Source organism: Arvicanthis niloticus, chromosome 28 (assembly GCF_011762505.2).
Source record: "Arvicanthis niloticus isolate mArvNil1 chromosome 28, mArvNil1.pat.X, whole genome shotgun sequence".
In the NCBI taxonomy this organism is placed as follows: Eukaryota; Metazoa; Chordata; class Mammalia; order Rodentia; family Muridae; genus Arvicanthis; species Arvicanthis niloticus.
Genome location: NC_133436.1, coordinates 23,056,511 through 23,065,809, shown reverse-complemented (window position 1 = coordinate 23,065,809; position 9,299 = coordinate 23,056,511).

The window sequence follows — 9,299 nt, the reverse complement described above, 5'->3', positions numbered from 1 at the left end:
GCAAATTAAACACTACAGTAGAGTGCTGTCCCACTGGATAAAGAGCTCCTGACAGAGGAAAGAACCCCGGACAGCTCTGGAGAAGTTTAGCAACAGTAGGAATGGCTTCTGCCCCAGGACAGCTGCCACCTTCTTATGCTCTGTTTGGGGTTGTTTGGGAGATGCAGTTCTGAGAGGTTTTGCACCTAGGTTTCGATGATGAGTCAGGCTTCCTAGGAAGTCATTCATATGTCTCTGCAGAAGGTATTCACTCATTTACTAGAGGTGAGAGCCAAGCACATACCAGAAATTGCTTTTTCCTGTCAAAGCCAAGAATGAACTTTCCTTTGCTGCAGACATAGTCAGCAGACTCCAGTCACTTTGATGTTGGGCGCTTGCCCTTGGCTGTGCTGCGTCTGCCTTGTCTGCAAGTCCACATTCTAGTACAGCATTGTTACAGCCATGCAACAGGAGGGGTTCTCACAAAACTCACACGATCTCTGATCTCTGTTGATCCCATGGTTGGTGCATTAGAAAAAGCCGCTTTTGCTACCAGGTCTCCCTCAGATGTCAGTCCTTGCGTGTTTGCTTCACATGCGCCCCACCCTGCAGCATGTAGTCCTCGATCTACACAGTCAGTACAGTGTGTGTGCTTTAGTATAGCTGAGCTATTACACAATTAACTTTAAAAAATCCAGCAATTAAATTGAAATTTTCCCTGCAGAAGGAACAAAAGGCCAGGTAATACATTTTGAATCTGCTGTCATCATAGATTACTTTTAATATTTTTTATGAATTATGTTACTCATATGTAGGACTCATAGCTAATACAAAGGGGTGATGGTATGTGCTATAGTAAGCATGGTAAACAAACCCTGAAATTAATAATCAGCTTATATTAACTTCCTGAAGCAATGGATAATAACTAAGCTATTCTCCTAATTGGAGATTTGAAAATTTCCTCAGTTACATACACACCTGTTCCCTTTGCATAACCATCCTTGATGCCTGTAGAGACATCATGGGATAACTAGCATTCTTTCCTGTTAGGATTGTGGAGACAATGTCCAGTGGCATCTCTTGGTCTGTTCACCTTACCACACCTAAATCATGGCAGGGACTGGAGAGAGGGGGTGTTGTGCTATAATATGGAGGCACCACGTTCTCCACAGGCTCTGGTGATTGACTGCTTGGCCTCCAGTTGGAACTCTTTAGGGGATGTTATAAAGCCTTTGCGTGGTAGGGCCTCATGGAAGATGGAGGGGAGGCTTTAGGTTTACAGTATGACCTGTTCTGTGTCCAGTGTCTGCTTTCTGATCTACCAAGATAGGAGCAAAGAGCCTCATACTATTCCTGCCACATCGGCAGGTCCTCCTAGTGCCATGCCTCCTCCCTTTTCTTTGGGGTTTGTACCCTCACACTGTGAGCCAAAAAAATAGAAGTCTTCTTTCCATTATTGCGTTCTTGACCACAAAATGACAACAAAGGGGAGAGGCTCAGGCTAAATTTGAAGAGTGTTAGGTGGCACACTAATAGAATGTTGTGATTGGCCATGAAGAGGAAGAGTGGGTGACGGCAGTGTCTGCATGTCTAGTCTGACAGCAGTCAGAAACCATTGAAAACACGCACAGAGACCATGCACTATCTTCCAGTGCTAAGTGGAAGACACATACAACTCATTCCACTCTCTATAAAAACCTACTTATTAGTCCTATTTCATATGGATGCAAAGGGAGACATGGAGCAGGTAATAGATCTTCCATGGCAAAGACTAGGTAACTGCTCCTTCATGCTTTCAATTTCCCTTTTTGTCAGTACATTGGGCTCCATTTCCAGCTTCCCTTGGGAATGGCTCTGTCCAGCTGAATTCTATCAGAACATGCTAACATTGATATGAAACATGGTCAGAAAACATATCATAAGATATTTTGTGTTTTCTATAGAACTCAATCTGCCTGCTATGAAGATGCATCTAGACCCTAATCAGTTCCTGTGAAGAGAGGAGAGCCACGAGGTAGATGGAATATGGGTCACTGAAGAATTAAGCGATTTAGTGTAAAATTTCAAATTGTAAGTAGCTTAGTTTTTGAGAAGCCAAAAAGTACAATTAAAATACTATTAGAAAAGTGTCTCCTTGCCTTCTATCTAAAATCTGCCATTTTTAAATGCGAAAACTGGTGGGCTGGGCATGGTGGCACATACTTTTAATCCTAGTGCTTGGGAGGTAGATGTCTGTGAGTTCAAGGTCAGCGTGGTCTACAAAGCAAGTTCTAGGTCAGCCAGTGATAAATAGGAAGACTCTGTCTATCAAAATGTAAAACAATTCTTGGGTTATTGGTTACATAAATAAAACATTCAGTGGGGGCAAATCATCACTTATGGGCAAGGAAATAACTACCCTAATTACTCGTTTTCTTGCTGTGACGAGAGACCCCTACAAAGCAACTTAAGAAGGGGAGGTATTTTAGCTCAGAGTAGGATGCAGTCCACTGTGGTGCAAAGGGACAATGGCAGGAACATAAGATAGCTAGCCACATGAAGTTAGCAGTCAGGAAGCAGGGAGAGATAAATGCTGGCACTCAGATTAATTTCTCCTATTCCAGTCTGTGAGCCCAACTCAGCTGATTATAATAACTACATTTCCCCTCCCATAAATCTTTCTGGAACAACCTTCAACCTTCACAGACACACGTAGATGTATGTTTCCAGGGTGATTGTAAATCCCATCTGGTTGATGGGATTGTTCATATTGATCTTCTTAATACTTGCAGACCTGGAACACTATTTTTGTGTCAATAACACGCAGTTGTGGACCAAGCCTTTGGTGTCTGGATCATTTGTTCTAATAGAAAACATTCTCTTGTATCAAGGCCACCAGCTACGATATATTGGAGCTTAGGTTTGAATCCACAGCATCTAGTTCCAAAACTCTCCTCACTGACACCACACCATGTTCCCTCTAGATCAGTGCTTCTTAACCCTGGGTCATGACCCCTTTGGCGGTTGCATATCAAATATTCTGCATATCAGATATTTATGCTGCAATTAATAACAGTAGCAAAATTACAGTTATGAAGTGACAATGAAATAATTTTATGGTTGGGGGTCACCACAACACGAGGAACTGTATTAAAGGGTCCCAGCATTAGGAAGGTTGAGAACCACTGTTCTAGAGAAAGACATCAAGTTTGACTGTTGATGGCTGCCAGAGAGATGGAAAGTGGCGGAGACCATGCTTATGCTTTCAGTTATCATTCCTGGGCAGATATCAAGTTAAAAACATAATATTACACAATGTAAATGCTGGAAAAAAAGAATTATTACTTGAAACAGGTTAGGGGAGCATAGGAATGACCTTCAGAGCAAAGCCCTTCCTGAACAAAGAAAGGATGAGGGTTTCATTCAGGCCACTCACACATATTCCTAATGGAAAGCATTTCAGGGCTGCGCACATTCCTGAGCAGGCACTGCATAAAGTCAAAATTTGGTCAATCAACGTTGGCGTTTGCTTAGCTTGAGATCATGAAGCACATTTTAAAAGGTTAAGATTATAGGTGGGAGTGAGGAAGACGCTGTCGACATGCTCGGGGTTTCATCAGGAAGTTTTAGCTGAAATAAAAAGAAAACTTTTCAAGTACATTGATATTTAAAAAAAAAAAATAGCCAAAGGTGTATTCTTCAGTTATCAACAAATGGCAGATTGCCACAAATATAAGAACCAGAAAGGTTCTACTTAGAACAAATGCCCCTTGAAAAGCCACTAGGTATCCAACATAAGCAAAAGAAATCATATCCAGTAGAATCAAGGGCAATAACCTTATGTGTTCTTCCTAAGAGCATAGGCCCCTGAGTGAGCCCTGTTCCACACCTTATAAATATTCTCAAGAGCCTCTTTGGCTCTGTTTGACACCTTATCAGGGACATCTCTACCATTGTAGGCCCAAAGATCTCAAAGCAGGCCACATTTGAGGACAGAGATCAAACAGAATAATTTGGAAGGCACAGCTGTGACCTCATCCTATGGTCTTCAATATCTCTCTCCTGGAGAGATTTTTGACACTTGATTTAAAACAACCAAAGAAACAGCAAAGGGTGTGTTTATGAAATTTTGGTTGAAGAAGAAAGGATGCTAGTAGGCTTAGTGTCAATGTCCTGACCCAAAGAATTAGAAGGCTTAGAGCAGGGGGAGGAAGGGTGTGAGGGAGCATTCTCACTATAAATTTGGAAATCAATAAATTAGCATTCCAGAGCACTGTTCCTGCTCATTCTTGCCATCTTTCCCCCCACAGCGGCATTGTTTATATTGGTGTTTATGGTAACTGGTCGACCTCAGAATAGTTATTTTAATTTCGAGGCCTTGCTCATGGCTAAGGAATGTGAAAAGGAGGTTTCTGTGGCAATGATTTCATTTTAAAATTAAGGTGCAGCTGGTTAATCTCTCCTCCCCATCTCCAGCCTGGGGAGATGATTAACACAGAGACCTAAGCTGGTTAAGGTTAAAACTGTTAGTAAGCATTCATTTCGGAATTTCCCTTCCAATTTTTTTTTTGTTTTTGTTTTGTTACTGTTATTGTCCAGGAAGGTAAGGCAGAGACATCATTTTTATGTATGAAATCTATTTAGGCTGGACTCAAGTCTTGAGAGAGAAACAAATGATTACGAATGCTATGTACTTGGCCTTTGCTTTGTAACTACTTTGTTGTTAGTTGTGGCTTGCTCCTGCTGACCTGTACTCTATAAACTGTTGAGGGAATGGGAAAAGTCAACTCAACAGTGGAATCTGAGCTAATGGCTGGTCAGCCTAAAAAGTAAAATAAATCAAAAAATTGATGCATAACACTTAAAGACCTTTCACTTCAACTTACACTTAGCATCTTGCTCCACATGGCATATCTGTACTAGCTTTCCTTTCTGTTGGAGTCTGTGGCTGGAGACTCAGCCAGGCAGTCAGGAAGCTGAAGCATAGCTGTCCAAACCCCTAAGTTCCAACTGTACTCTACTTAACGTGAAATTAGAGGCAGTCAAAACCACTTGGCGGGCAGAATCAATTTCACTTTGACTTTTATTCATATATTCTATATGTACAACACATAATTCAATGGCATTTTTGAACTAACTCTTCTTATTATGTCTTTCCAATAAATTAACTTAATAGATATAGGTATGAACTTTATTTATTGCATTCATATTCCTTCTATTAACATAAGATTTATAACTAATATTATATATGCAACTTGCATAAATTTGCACAGGATTCAAGTCCAACTGTACATATCAGCCACAACTGATTTAAAGTGACAGGAAGAGCTCACAGCTAGGCAACTTCTCATCTCAGTCTTAACTTCCAGCTAAAATTTGTCTTATTATGTCCCACACCTCACATGTTCTATTCTCACTTGTTATGTGATCATTCCAGGGGCTTCCCTAGGCTTGTTGTCTTGTTCACATTCTGCTACACCTGGTAACTATCTTCACATCCCTAGAAACCTTGCTCCTCCCAGAACCTTCAGTGAGGTGGGAAGTCCCTTTTCTTCCTTCAGACTAACTTGCCTCATACCCATGCCCACTTTACAACGTTCCCCTACTAAAGCCTTGCGATGCCATCCTTGCCATCTCTTGTCCCCATCCCACTTTGTCTACTTAACGGCGGAGCACAGAATAGAGTTGATAAGTATGTTTGAATGGACGGGTGGATTAATAAATGAGGAACCTCCTTTGTTCCTTGCTTGCAGGTACAAATCAACACCAAAGAAAACCGTTACAGAGCAGATGGTTCTGGAGTCAGACCAAGCTGGACTTAAAACTCAGTCTGTCGTACTCTACAATTTGTGTTTCTTTTCTTCCAGTGATTTCTTTCCGGTCAGGGAAATGCTAACTATGATATCTACTTGATGAAGACTATCAGAAGTAAATAACACCTGTCATACCTAATACAATAAGTATCCACATAGGAACACCCATGTGTGCATCCCCCAAGACTCAGATTTACATAGAAATCTGAGTCCTTCTTGGAGTCCAGTCCCAGCCCTTTCCTTTTGGCCTGTAGAGGGGCATGCACATTTTTACTGGGGCAGACTGAAAGGGCCCACATTAGTCTGGAGATTATATTTTCCATTGTAACATTAGCAAGTTTTGTCTCTTTGTAAGAATATAGTCTGGCTACTAGCATGATTTCCAACGTTCAAAACTCAACTGAACATGGAGCCATCAGCATGATGCAAATCCCTACCTGAACACTTAGTGCAGGGTACTGGGTACATACATGTTCTATGATAGATGCTTGGTTTGTTGTAGCCCATCGTTATTTCCCCAGCACCAAGAATAGAGTTGGCATGTGACAAGTGCTCAGGTTTTGTCAAGTGAATGCATACGCCTAGAGACGTGTCACTAGGATCTTGTGTCACATCCTTCAATAAGAGTGACATGTATCTTCCACAGACGGCTGTCCAATTTCAGGAGCCACTAGCCACATGGCTGCCAAAGTTTAAGCTAAATATAATTGGAAACAAATTAAGATTTGAATTCCTCATGTGTACACAGAGTGCTCCAAGTGCTTACGAGCCATGTGTGGCTAAAGGGTATTTTTCTGTTTGGAAAGTGCAAACATGCAATGAGCTCATCACTGTTGAAGGTTTTATTGGTCCCTCATGCTTTAAAAATTAACAACCCAGGGCCAGAAGGTGGCTCAACACGTAAAGATGCTTGCTGTTCAAGTTAGGGGACTTCAGTTTTACACCCCAGAGCCCATGTAAAAATTGACAGAGAGAACTTTCTCCATCTGATTGATACCTGCATATTTTGGTATGCACATCACATATACATATCATGCATACACTCAAATGGTTAAAACCAAACCCAAACCTCACTGCCTTTACTTTTACTAACTAAGCATGCCAGGTTAATAAAATTACTTCCTTTAGTTTCTGACTATTAAGTGGGAGAATGGCGGATTGAAGTGAGATTAGTACCCACTCGTTCAAATTACTACTGAAAATATTTTTGCAGAGGGTTGTTCCTGATCAGTGTGTTATGGCCCCTGAACCATGGACTCTACTTGCAATTGTTGCTACAGACACAATCAACTGTCTTGAGGATAACAGTTTGAGTATTGGTGCCTAGCACTACCACCAAACTTAAACCATAGCAATGTATATTCATATCTTTGAAGTCCTTGTTATCCTGCAGTCAGAACACAACTCTAGGCAGACACACTTAGGAAGAAGAGAGATGAGCAGGATTTCTTTATGCAGCCCATAATGCATGCTCTTCCTGGAACTGGGCTCTTTTGTGTAACTGAACAGAGCTTAGGAGCCTAAAGATCTCTATCAGCTTTCTTTGGCAGAACTATGGTTCCACACCCATGCTGCCATGCCTTCTTACGATGAGCTCAGAAAGCCTGCCCAATATCCAGGAAACCACAAGCTTTGTTCCCATTGGAAATGTCATATTAGACAGTCTGTACCATTTCTTCTTTTAATTAGTCAAAAAACTGCTTAGCTTTTTAATGTTTCCTTAGAAGCCAGAACCTGCCAACCATCATCCCACAAATCTTTGAATATTTCTATAGAAAAGTCTTTATGTAGAAATGTTTCATTCTTTAACATGATTTGTAATGGAGTAATAAACAGGCTATCTTCCAGGGATTGTATACTTCGGCCAAAAAAGATGCTTCAGCAAACAAGGGCGCTTGCCACCAAGTCTGATGATCCGAGTTTGATCCCCGGGACCCACACTTTGGAAAGAGGGAACAGGTTCCTGTGAGTTATGCTCTTTCCTCGGACCTCCATATATGTACCAGGGCACCTGTGTTTGTGTCATCAAAAGCAATGAATGAATGAAACAATATGTATTGTTATTAGCCATTCTATTTGTATTTGTGTTGGGATGAAATTTCATTCATATCAAGCCATAGTCATGAAATTTGGGCTTACAGAATACAACAAAGTTTGAATTCTGGTTGAACAAAAAGGCAGATCAGGGACTACTTCTGATTCTGAAATACTTTATAACCACTTAACAAATAGGGGAAATCTGCTAGTTGGGTTCATTTTCACAGTGTTTACAACTGAAGGTGACCCTAGTTTTAGCTAAGTAATGGATATGAGTATGTATAAGTAAGATTACTCACAGTAAATTTTAGAAAATTGACGATTAGCTTCTTTGGTTTGTTAATATTTAGCTATACCTTAATGGAAAATAAAATCATTTTGCCATGTTCTTGAGTATTTCCACAAAGTCAAACCTGGTTGATTACTGCATATCAGTCATTGCAAACATGTTTCTCTACTGTCAGAAACTGGTGGGTACTTTGGTCTCTGTAATGACAAACAGCTCCAGAGAAAACAAAACATCTGTGGTAAACGCAACACAGCCATACTTGATAACAGTTCTAAACTAATAGCTTTGGTTACCATTCATGAAGACAACCTATGTGTTTCTGAACTTTTTTAACCTCAGCAGTTTTCTCTAGAAATTGAGAACCAACAATGACAAGCAATTTGTAATTTAAGAGCAGAGTTGGTCAGAGACTTTTAGCAGCCTTCCTACTTTTTCAATAATTTCCGTTTCTACATTCATCGGTCTATAGGTTTTGAAAAAACAGATTGTTAGTTTAATGATGTTTCTAAGTAAGTGCTGTTGTTAAATCATTATAGTGTTGCTCCTTAAAATGTGTATACTCATACAAATACATGTGCATACAATACACATATATGTATATGCAAGTATATACATATATGTATACATATTTGTATGTGTATGTGCACATATACATACACAAATTATCTATACCTGTATTTGTATACGTGTGGGTACAAATGTTGGTGCACATGCATGTGGAGGCCAGAGGTAAACCTTGGTTGTCTTTTTGTTTTAAAGTGCTGCCCAACATGTTTTTTCAAAGTTCTTTGTATAGTTGGTAGCTCACCAAACAAAGTAGTTTGGCTGGCTAGTAGGTCCTAGGTTTCCTTCCTTCTCCAGTTTCCCAGCACTAAAACTATCAACTACCACTCCCAGCTTTTTAAAATTGAATTGACAGGTTTTGATCACTTCACACATGAGGACCCTGAATTTACATTAAACATTATTTCTGTTCTTCTCTCGCCTCATGACCTCCTCTAAATTTTACATATGCATAGGTATGTATGTAGTATGTAACACACACACACACACACACACACACACACACACACACACACGCACACACACACCTTTACAAATGCTACTTTCTTGCTCCAGTCTTTCTTGTTTTGTTTGGCTCTCCAGACGCACACATCGGACTAGGAAACAAGACTCTATTCTGGTCTCTGCCCTAGACATGT